The following is a 7,061-nucleotide window of genomic DNA, read 5'->3' on the forward strand; positions in this document are numbered from 1 at the left end:
AAGTGCTTTGCTGACAGGAGCCAGGGGAAAGACCTATAGAGAATATACAGAAGCAAAGAAAGATGATTGGATTGGCTATAGCTTAAAGTCTAGTTTATGGTTTGTGATTGCTTGTCCTTAGGTTATGATTTTGTGACCTTTAAGCATTTACGGGCTTAGTTTTTTTTTTTTTTTTTTTTTTTTTTGGCTTACATAGGCCACCATGGCATTAGAACCACCTCAGTCTAGTCTCCTTGTTTAATAAATTTAACAATATCTTGCTTCTCCATTAAAGAAAAAGCTTATTATTCACTACCAGATCTAGTATATAAAAAGGATAACTCTCAGGTATTAATCCTAAATAGAATCAATGAGTATCCTAAATAGAAGTTCTTCTAGATCAAACATTGTTACTTTTTTAAATGAAGGAATGGGCACCCAGAGATTAAGTAGCTAGTCCCAGATGACATAGGTAGAATTCAAACTTGATCTCTTTATCTTCATTGTGAGTCCTTTCTTCACCACACCTTCAAGTTTTATTTGGAATCCAAGACTTTTTTGTCTAAAATATTAAAATAGGTAAATATGTTAAGAAATGACAGAGAGCAAAGGTGAAAATTCTGACATTCTTTGTTTTTATTTTTTTTCATTTTTTAAAATTTTGTTGAAGTACAGTTGGTTTACAATGTTGCGATAATTTCTACTGTACAACAAAGTGATTGTTATATGTGTACATATATCCATTCTCTTTCAGATTCAGATTCACATGGATTATCACAGAATATTGGGTAGAGTTCTCTGTGCCCTATTTTTTATATTATTTACTTTTTTAAAATAAAAAAATCTTTTTTTTTGTCTTTTTGTTTTTTAAGGCCACACCCACTGCATGTAGAGGTTCCCGGGCTAGGGATCTAATTGGAGCTGTAGCCGCTGGCCTACACCACAGCCACAGCAATGCCAGATCCATGCTGAGTCTGTGACCTACACCACAGCTCATGGCAATGCTGGATCCTTAACTATCTGAGCGAGGCCGGAGATAGAACACGCAACCTCATGGTTCCTAGTTGGATTCGTTTCCGCTGCACCATGATGGGAACTCCATATATTAGCATTTAAATAAGAAGTTAAAAGTTTGTATTAGAGTTCTCTTTTTTCTTTTTAACAACTTAAAAGTATTGGACTTTCGGGGAGTATTTACTTTCTTACAAAGTGGAGATAGTTCCTTATTCCTTTGAATTGTCTTGGACTTTGACTAAATGTCTGTCATGAGGTGAGAGCAATGTAGGTTCTCAAGTTGATGTGCTGGTTGTGTTACCAAGTAAGTTTCCTCTGGAAAGTCTGAGAATAAAATGTCTAGACTGATTTTCAAACAAGAAGCTCAAACTTCAAGAAACTTGGGGCAGTCACAGCAGCCTCAGGAGATGGAATGAAACCAGCTGGGACATTCATAGCCACGCTGTGTCCATCATATTACACAGCAATGCCAGCCTTTTCTCTATCCTGCCAGAATAAGGATCAACTCATTTTTCCCATGCCACATTCCCACCAAAACCTCTTTCAATTTCTTTCTCATCCTGTCTTGGTTCTATTTTCAAGCAAATTCCTTCCCTTTTCCTTTGTTGCTGAATTTTTCATTAGATTTTGTGATATAATTTTTCTTTACAATTTTAGTTTATATTTAACTCTAAATGGGCAAATCAGACTAGATACTTATTTTTGATTATTTCATGCCATAGACAAGTATGAAGCACTTGTTGAACATAATACATCAAAACAAATATAAGATGAAGGTCATGCTGTTGCACAACCTCAGCCAGCATCATAGAGTGGTCCTGAGAGAAGTCAGAGGTAAGAATGTAGGCAACTATTTTGTTCAAATTGATCTTCCTTCTCTCCAAGTTCTAAATCAAAGAGCCTTGATATCATTAAATAGAGAATGAATAAGAAACACTGGTAGTTAGGTGAACAAAGCTGAGCCTTTACATTTTATTTTACTTTATTTTTAATTTTTTTATTGCCATTTTCCCTATACAATTTTTTCTACTGTACAGCATGGTGAACCAGTTACACATATATGTATACATTCTTTTTTCTCACATTATCATACTCCATCATAAGTGACTAGACATAGTTCTCAGTGCTACACAGCAGGATCTCATTGCTAATCCATTCCAAAAGCAATAGTTTGCATCTATTAACCACAAGCTCCCAGTCCATCCCACTCTCTTGCCCTTCCCCAGGGAACCACAGTCTTTTCTCCAAGTCCATGATTTTCTTTTATGTGGAAAGGTTCATTTGTGCTATATATTACATTCCAGATATAAGTAATATAATATGGTATTTGTCTTTATCTTTCTGACTTACTTCACTTAGTACGAGAATCTCTAGTTCCATCCATGTTGCTGCAAATGACATTATTTTGTTGTGTTTTTTATGGCTGATTAGTATTCCATTGTGTATATATACCATATCATACCATACCAGAAAGTTTTGTCTGGATATATGCTGAAGAGTGGGATTGCTGGATCATATGGTAGTTCTATGTATACTTTTCTAAGGTATCTCCATACTGTTCTCCATAGTGGTTGTACCAGCTTACATTCCCACCAGCAGTGCAGGGGGGTTCCCTTTTCTCCATACCCCCTCCAGCATTTGCTATTTGTGGACTTATTGATGATGGCCATTCTGACTGGTGTGAAGTGGTATCTTTGATTTGCAGTGGTATCTTTGATTTGAAGTGGTAGTTTTGATTTGCATTTCTCTAATAATCAGGAATGTTGAGCATTTTTTTTTCATGTGCTTTTTGGCCATTTGTATATCTTCCTTGGAGAACAGTCTATTCAGGTCTTTTGCCCATTTTTCCATTGTGTTTTTTTTTGTTGTTTGTTTGTTTGTTTTGCTGTTGAGTTGTATAAGATTCTTGTATATTTTAGAGATTAAGCCCTTGTCAGTTGAATCATGGCTTTCCATTTTATAACAGCTTCCATGTCTAAGGACCAGACTGACATGGAAGAAGATAACTACTGTTGGCATTAGAGCTATACTCATCATGCTCATGGTGACAGTTTGTAGGCTATGCCTAGAAAGCAGTAGCTCAGGTTAACTTAATAATAAAGCAAGCAGCCCATATGAGGGACCATGAAGCATAAACCACAGTGAAAGACAGATATATCACGTGAAGGTAGGATCCACCATGAGGCTGAGAGTTCCTCTCGTGGAAAATGGGAAACTAAGAAAAATCTCCTGGGAGACATGCAAAGATTATACAAAGTGAAGGATAACTGAGGATACCTAAAAGTTTGTGGGAGATTCTTAAATTTCTTGATTTCTCCTATTTCCATTTTTTATTAACTCTGTAAGAGGCCCATCCACCATGATCTCTGAACTATACATAGAATCCTAGTTTGTTCCTCTTTTTCACCTCTGGTCTTTTCTCCATCTTGTAGCTAAAGTGATATTTTAAAAAACCAACACACAGTTTTGATCATGTAACATATACTACTCACCCTCCTTCAATATTTTCCCATTTTAAGGTAAAGCAAAATTCCAAAGAGGTCTTTCATGGTGGAACTTTGAACATTACATTTTCAGTCTCAATTCCCACTTTCCATGGTATCTCTAGTCTTGCCACCAAATTGACTACTTTATAGTCCTACTATTTACTGAACTTCCTTCTGAAGATTTAAATAAATGATTACTAGAATGAATCTTCCTCCCATCTTGACTAGTCAACTCCTACTCAGCTATGAGTTTCAACTCAAGTTCATCTGCCTTGGGGAAGCTTTTGACAACCCCCTGGCTAGTTCAAATTCCCTAGACAAGGTTTCATGCTCAGCTCTTTGATAACATTTACCATTATTGTAGTTTTACTTCTATGTAATCATTTGATAAATGTCTGTCACCACTGCTAGACTGCACTGTCCATGAGGACAAGAATGATCTTTTGGGGAACGTCCACACAGAGCCTGGTGGTCAATATATATCTGTTGAATAAATGTGACTCTAAGAAATGAGAATGACCCATTTCTAATTGCCTCTTTTAATAAAATTTTGTGGTACTCTTAGTACTTGGTGTGCAGAAGCTCTTAGGTCTCTGTATTTCTGGGTAAGGGAACAAGAAAGATAAAGTTGGAATTCTGTGAAGGAGTGGGCTCTCCTATGAGGTGATTATGACACCAAAATGAAGACAGGAGTAGCTCACAGACTTCAGGTTTGAAAAGATTTCTGTTTGCCACCAAACTCACCACATGTATTAAGTAATAATTCATCTGTTTGCTTTTTTTCCCAAAGACCCCTGAAACAGTCAGTTGGAGCTGTTAGTATAAAATTACAGTGTCTCTGTACTATGCTGAGCTTCTTGCAAACCAAAACAATGATGTGAATATATCTGATTCATGTGAGATTTCAAATTTTATTAGAAATAACTCTGGGTTTTATTTTTGTGTTTTAAGGACTTCTCGAAATCTAGGGCCCAGAGGTTGGGAACCACTGCATGAAATCCCATAAAGATGGGACAATAGAACTGGAGTAGAGGGAGTTCCCAATGTTACTGGGTTGGTTAAAGAACTCAAAATAGTGGCCTTGGGGATGCAGGTTTGACCTCTGGCCTCACACAGTGGGTTAAGGATTCAGTGTTGCCACAAGCTTCAGTGTATGTCACAGATGCAGCTTGGATCTGGCATTGCTGTGGCTGTGGTAAAGGTCAGCACCTGCAGCTCTGATTTGACCCCTAACCCAGGAACTTCATACCACAGGTGTGACCCTAGAAAAGAATAAAAGAAGAATTGGAGTGGGGAGACCCTTCCTCTCTGTTCTGCTGTCGCTGTGTCCCTCATACAAGATTGTGACCTGAACTATTTGGGATTTTTTAAATCTAAAATGTGTTTATTGAGATCGTTTCCCATTCATCTTGATGCAGGATGCTTTTAGTGCTGTTTCTGTTTGAAGGGGCATCCTTCTGTAAGCCTTGCTTTTTCTCCTGTAGGCTGGCAGAGGACAGCAGAGCTGCTAACACACAAAACTACTCTGTGCATGGCTAAGGACAGTAATGATTTTATAGCATTCTGGGCATTTCATATCCATGAAAAAGGAATTGGGGCTCTTCACCAGGCACTTCTTGTGTTTCCTCTTCTCTTCTGGAGAGGGATGAAGGAGATCCTTTGAGAGAGGCATGTTCTTGTGGGGAGGTCATTATTTCTAGAAAGTGGAATACTTGTTAATAAAGACTACAATTAGACAAAACATTAATGTAAGGCTATAGACTGACATGCTATTTAAGGCAGAAGCACCCAGCAGAGGGTGAAGCAGACAGTGATCCATGCCTTCACTGAGAAACCATTTTTCAAAACCTCAGCATGGCCAAGCTTACCCTTTTCTTAGTTATAAACTGGTATTGCAATCTGAGGGTTACATTCAATAATTCCAGACATGCATGGCTTATTTCTTAAAGCCAAATAAGTATTTAGATAATAGAAGGAACAAAAGGTCAGACACAGGCCTGCCAAAGCTTGATGGCAATGCATGTTTTCAGGAAAAGAAACAGTGATTTCCTTTCTTCTGCTTTGAGACAATATCTTCGAAGTCTTCACTTGCTATAAAATAATAGCATATCATATGCATGAAACATGAGGAAATAATTAAAACCTGACTTAACTTATTTTATAGTAGTTGGGTAAAGACAAATGAAATTTTATATATGAAGTGCTTTGAGCTTTCAGGAGGAAGGTTCTGCTACAAAACCTAAAGAATGCTCACTCTAGGTGTTTCTATAAGTAAAAATGACATTTAAATCACATATACTTCCTTTTATGAAATGTGAAGAAAATTCTAGTTGAAAATTGAACATATTCAAAGTAATCACAGAAACACTGGGCTTGCTATAGGTACTCTTTAAAACACTGGTATGATAGGTAGACATAAAAATCTTGTGCTGACTACAGTGAAAACTGAGACTGAAGCTAAGAGGTTCATTTAAGGTGAGTCAACAGTAGAATTCCTCTGCTCAGATCCTTTTCGAATTAAGTGAAAAATAGCACTGTTATACTCGTCTCCAAAACGACCTTTAATACTATCCTCCTGCTCCATTCAAGCTACACCCACCACTAAATTGCTCTCTAAAACCACTACACTGTGGTCCTGTCTAAAGGTTAATGATGCAAACCCATAACGTAACATTCATAAACAAATAGTCTCAGAAAAAGATGGATAAGTCTTAAGCAGCAAGCAGAAATAATATTTATGATATTATTGTAAGTGCCTGGAGTGCAAGTAATAAAAGATACCCTTTCATTTTATAGTAAGACCAATTGAGGAAGAGCTGTGTTATGGCTCAAAACTGACTTTCCTTTAATATGATATTTAGACATTGGAGATAGTGTCAACAATTTTTTTTAACTTTTATTTGCATTTATTGCTGTGAAATTTATTCCCGGGCTGTAAGTTTTTGTTTCTTCAGTTTCTTCTGAGATATCTTTTTCTTCTGTGCACCCTCTTCTGACTTAGAAACAATCTGCTCTTTTTCAGTAAGGATCATCTCAATGTGGCAGGAAGAACACTGAGTAACAATATTTATAATGAAGTTTGCTGATAGCTTTAGATAGAGTGTTTAGAAATAGCCCTTCCCTGGTCTTTGGGAAATAAAAATGAGAGGGGGTGGGAGGACACTTCCCCACTTAGATCCTGTCAAACCTGGACTTCTAGCACAGGATCCAATACAGGATCTACTTATGGCCATGGATTAATGAGCTGGTAGTGAAATGAGAAGCCCAAGGGAGGCTGCAGCTTCTGGGATCTGTGCCAACTCACTCCAACAACAGTGTTTCCAAGGCTTAAGGGGCACTTGGGCACCATGTCTCTGGAATGCAAAATGAAGAGTTACCAGCCTAGTTGCAGATGTTGGGAAATATCTTTGGTTGGACTTTCTGAATATCAATGACAGAAAATAATCATCCAGAAGCCCCTTTTTAAGACTTGCGCCACTTTCCGAACATTGTGGGGCTTTAGTGGCCAAAATAAAAGATATTTTTCTTCTCGGTCCCTACCAATCCCCTAGAAAGAGGGACACTGAGGTTCATGGGCAAGAG

General features: G+C 37.5%; 1 pseudogene; it reads right to left on the bottom strand.

The window, feature by feature from the left end:
• Positions 1-4,904: 4,904 nt before the first annotated feature.
• Positions 4,905-5,151, bottom strand: LOC125113286 (40S ribosomal protein S27-like; annotated as a pseudogene).
• Between the last annotated feature and the right edge of the window lie 1,910 nt (positions 5,152-7,061).

Source organism: Phacochoerus africanus, chromosome 1 (assembly GCF_016906955.1).
Source record: "Phacochoerus africanus isolate WHEZ1 chromosome 1, ROS_Pafr_v1, whole genome shotgun sequence".
Taxonomy (NCBI): domain Eukaryota; kingdom Metazoa; phylum Chordata; class Mammalia; order Artiodactyla; family Suidae; genus Phacochoerus; species Phacochoerus africanus.